This window comes from Chenopodium album, chromosome 3, assembly GCF_948465745.1.
Source record: "Chenopodium album chromosome 3, dcCheAlbu1.1, whole genome shotgun sequence".
Taxonomy (NCBI): Eukaryota; Viridiplantae; Streptophyta; class Magnoliopsida; order Caryophyllales; family Amaranthaceae; genus Chenopodium; species Chenopodium album.
In genome coordinates, this window is record NC_137836.1 from 5059599 (window position 1) to 5064881 (window position 5283).

The 5283-nt window shown below is 30.2% G+C and overlaps 1 pseudogene; it reads right to left on the reverse strand.

Annotated features, from left to right (window-relative positions):
- Positions 1-2341: 2341 nt before the first annotated feature.
- On the reverse strand, positions 2342-2752 carry LOC145624755 (auxin-responsive protein SAUR22 pseudogene; annotated as a pseudogene).
- Positions 2753-5283: the final 2531 nt, after the last annotated feature.

Below are 5283 nucleotides of genomic sequence, written 5' to 3' on the forward strand. Positions count from 1 at the left end.
TGGAGTTTAGGCTTGAAATGATGAAAAGCCGAAGAGGATAAGTTGAGAAGAAAAAAGTGTTATCATATGCGACCCCGGTCTAGTTAAATGAAAGTAAACGTATCAATTATACAAAGTATTTTAAATGTATTTTTCTCGTAAAATATGTTCATATATATAATCAGGCGTATATTTTAATTTACTCATTATCTATTCCAAGTATTAAGGACTTGTTGACACTAACTTTAGAATTTAAATCTAACTAATGAATTTGGTTGATAAATGAATTTAAAAATTCCAACTTAAGTATATGAAATAATATTATGTTTTAATCAATCATCTTGCACACCATTGTCATCTAATTAAATAAAATAAATTATTGTATGAATGATTCCTAACAACTTGTCACAAAAAGAAAGAAAAGAGATTGTGCCATGGCACAAAAATGAATATTCACTCAATCACTCGTCATATGACAAAGTCTACAAGCAAACACAATTCAAATAAGTGATAACACACCATAATATTAAATAAAATACCAATTTATTATGCTTTTACAAGAAATAATGTTGTTTTCTTATCATATTTATAACTTATCTATGTTCATGTACCAAAAAATAAAACTAAAAACTGAATCATGCATCATCCTTTTTGTTGGCCAACAAATACTAGTATATCAACTGCTTGGTATGTACATACCGAACCTACGTAATAATAAAACATACTTCGCATTAGGCTACTCAACATCGACATTGTCAACTCCGAACTCTAGAGCATATGCTCGGTATGCTCATTGGTCATGACAACCTAAAGTATTAGGAAATAATACACATATATTATTTTGACTTTTAATACCTCGTGATATGAATAATATTAGTACAAATGTAATGTTCCGTACACGACAATTTTTATTTTTGAAATTAATTCGACCATTTCCTGTTCTACATTAATTTAACAAGAATGGATATGTGATGATTGTTTAAAATTTGAGGTAATGGATGGAATTGCTAGTTTTTAACATTATCTACAAATTAGACCCTGAAAATTAGTGATTTGTTGGTGGATAAATGTATTAAAACGTGCATCAGGCCGGCGTGTCGCTTCTATTGCTGAAAGAACTTCATGGGCAAATGTTGTACCAAAATGAGATGTTCAATAAATTTTGCAAATTTTTTCTAATAAAACTGTTCGGGCTAATTCACAAAAATAACTTTTACATTAATAAGTTGAATTCAACTTTTATTTTTATTTTTATTTTTATTTTTATTTTTTATTTTGACAGAAAGTTAAATTTAATTAAATTAAGTTAAAGTTTAAAATAAATATGTTTGTTTTAGGTCCTTTCCCTCACTTGGCTCACCTTGTTGCGAGGTGAGATGCTAGAGGTTGCAACGAATATGTTTGATTAGGCCCTTTCCCTTAAATTCTCTTAACTTTGGCGGAAATGGACCTCTATGATTTCAATATCTGCAAGGTTTGTTTCAAAAGAAAAAAAGGTTTAGAAATAAATAGGTTATGGACTTATGATAAGCAAAATTCAGTAGGAATAAGTCTGAAATTGTACAACAAAAATTATTACTGTAGTATTATTTCAACAAAATAAGTTAAATTTAGCAAAATTGAGCACCCAAGGTCCTTACTACGCTATTTGAGCATTGATTAATTAACTTATAAGGGATATAACAACACATTTTGCCCATCTCTCAACCGCTAAAAATTATTTGAAACGTAGGGTAACTTTTGAAAGTATACATTAGCATCAATACAAACTCATAATGTTGTTAGCCTCATGAAAAAATAAAAAAGGAACGGTTGATACACTCGTGGTAACACCACATGTACTTACAATGTCACAAATTTGTAAAATTTAGGTGTATACAAACATGTTGACTTATCTTCATAGTCCTCTAGTAAGCATTGAAAAAAATCGAGTATCAGTATATCACATTATCATAATGATATGAGACACCACCACACACCTATTCGAAATACCATTGTACGAAGTAAATTTTTTACTCCGTATAACTCATTTTTAGTATCCGTTTTCTAGTGTTATAAATCTAGATCCACACTATTAATTTGCTCCAAAACTTAATGACATGCCAATGTCCAAAAATAAAATAAAACATGTCAGTCGTGATCATATTATATTTATCAACCACATAATCTACAGCAAATCCATGGGAATGCATTTTTACTACATACTCCTTGGAAATTACTCTCAAGAGTTTCCTAAATCTACAAGTATTACAGAGACTTAATTACAAAATCATTGCCTCATCTCCTTTAATCACCTACAATTAAACTTAATTAAACTCTATGATTATAACTCTTTTATATATACATACTTACATACAAATGATCAAACAACAACTTCCTCAAAGAGTTTTCTCATGTCAAACCTTCCATGGTTACTCTCTACGGCGTTAACCACTTCTTGAAAAGTCGAAACGCTACATGGTACAATAAGGCCATTCTTTTGTTCAAACCCGAACTCATCATAAGTCTTCTCTAGCAATATCTTGAAGAGGGGATGAGAAAGAAAACTCGTGGGGACAAGAAATCTTTCCCTCCCCTCCCCAACATATACCGCGAAGAACCCTGTAGGGATCTTCGTGGGAGAAAATGAATCTTCCTCTAACGATCCCTTGACTAGCAAAGATTGTCGATGTGAATACTCACAAGAATGGCAACTATCAACTTTGTTGATCGTCGCCTTTGTTTTCTTGGAAAGATTAGACAAGGATTTTACCACTCTAATCTTCTTCAACATTTTTACTAATTTAACAAAAAAAAATTAGAGAGGAAGTTGAGAGAAGTTGAGTGGGTTGGTTGTAGGTTGAGAGCAAAAAAAGAGAGGTATTTATATTTGTAATGTAGGAAATTAAGGGGGAATGTATGTTTTTTTGTAAGGGTATCATGTTGACTTAAAACAATAATAATAAGGAGAAAGGAAATAAAAATAATCAATCAATCATTATTGTAGGGTGTAAGTTCTTTACCTTGTTTGTTTCTTTTAATAATAAATTTATAAGCATATTAGTTTGATTGACTTCTTATACAATTTGATTTGTATACTTTTTTTAATTTTTCTATTTTAAAAGGAAAATTAGTTGCAATTTCATGATATGATTTGCTACATTGATTGAAGGTGATCTATGTTTTCCCTTAAAAGAATAAAGCCTTTTAAAAATACAAGGATTAGGTAAATATTCCTTGGGATTTAATTTAGAGTTTAGGATGAACAAATTTGCCAATTACGGCCAATAAGGCTAAAAAATGAATATTATATTTAGCTGGAATTAAAAAGCTTAAAGTTGGGTTATGTTAAATATATGGTTGTAGTTAAATTTGGCCCAATCCATTGACTATTTGCATTTCTACTCGAAAATAACATAGAATTTAAAAATAATGCATGGTGACTTTGTATTGCCAAAACTTTCAGCAATTGGTGGAGTGATTAGTTATATTATTAATATGTGACTTGCTAATTTGTTAAAGAGTACATAACCGATTAATGTGTTATGTACGGAGTATTTGATTGAAAATTGGCTTTTTGTTTATTAATTAGCGATTTCTTATGATACGGAGTTTCAATATTCAACCTGGTAAATTTTGATCTGAGTAGAAATCGACTCCACAAAGAGTTTTAAGCACAAGATTAACCCAAGAATGACTCAAACCTAGCCATACCGTTTTCCTATTATTTTGAGGTTTGATAATTATATGATAACGATCGCAAGGTCACATGAAACCAGAAGGGAAGCTCTAATACATGAGCCATCCCTCACTCTCTATAAATCCAATATAATAAGAAATTAGTTTTTCATTTAAGTAACTACGGTGCATTTTATTCACTTAATATCTATTAATATGAACTTTTTAAATCTAATCTGACATTATTTTTACTAATTAAAACAAACTATATTAGTTGTAACTTGAACTTGAGTAACACTATTAACATTAATATGAACTTATCTTACTACCAGTACCTCCGTTACAGGTTATGTGCAACGATTAGACATTTTCCCTCTCTGCTTTATGTCAAATCGTTGCACATAACCTGTAACGGATGTGGTATAAAAATATGTCATTGATTTGACCGGACTAATCCGTAATTGAAATTTCCAGGTCATGGTTATTGGATCATCGATATAAAATCATAAATGACTCGAGCAAATCTAATTACCAGATTTTTCACACGTCTTACTCGTAAGACCAGGTAAGATTAATGGCATTTTATATTAGTAGATGGTAAGTAAAGTTAATTTTGAGGGCACATGGGTAGAGTATCTGAAACTCAAAGCTTGACATCATGGTTTGGATGTTTGGTAGTACCTTATAGTACTTCTAAAGTAGTAGATCAAAGTTTAGACCACAAGATATTGATGTAACACCAACTGCTCTACCTTCAATCATGCCGTAAATTAGTTATAAATCATGAATTTAAAAAACTTAACAACTTCAATTTTTCATGTTCGTCTTTGGTGCAAAAAACTAACAACATGTAGTTAGTAACAATTAGTAGACAAGATTAATAAAATAAATAGCTTCGTTTTACTTGCAACACACTACTTTAGTATGTATGCTCACTATTTTAAGAAGGATATTAAACTAGGTAAGCGGACAAACTTTTTAATTGAATTAATTTTACCACCATAACTTATAGTTTTATATGTTCGTTTATCTTTTTTAATCACTTCCTCAAACGTGTCAAGGTATGTTATTGCAACTTTGCAAGTATAAAATAGTAGAGAAAATATTCCTTAGTGGTTATTTTGTACCAAAACTTATAATTTTATGCTTGCCATTGCAATTCACATCAAACTTATAAGATTATTCTAAGGTGAAATCATAAGGTTCAGGGAAACATATTTTACAATTCAGGTTTTAGTTTATTTTATTTTATTGAAGAGAAAGCCACAAAGGACAATGTCACAAAGGTTCAGTATTAATGATGTAGAGAAGATCCAATCTCAACCACAATCGAGGAGTTCAAACAAGTTAATAATGGAAGAAGTTAGAAGCTCCTCTCAAAATTATATGGACCTTAATTTGATTTTTTTTGTTGGTACTAACTTGGAGATAATGAAAAAACTTAGCCCATTATTTGTTAGAATGCTTTAGCCGTCCAAGAAAAAAAAAAGAATAATTTCGGTTATTAGTTCATTACAATAGGTTAGATGATTGTATTTGTAGTCCTTTATTATGTATTATGATGTGCTAGATGTAATGTTAGTATGAATGTGTTTGTAGCTCTCAAAATGGTGATAGGCTAGGACGGATCTCTTGTCTTCAGCTTAA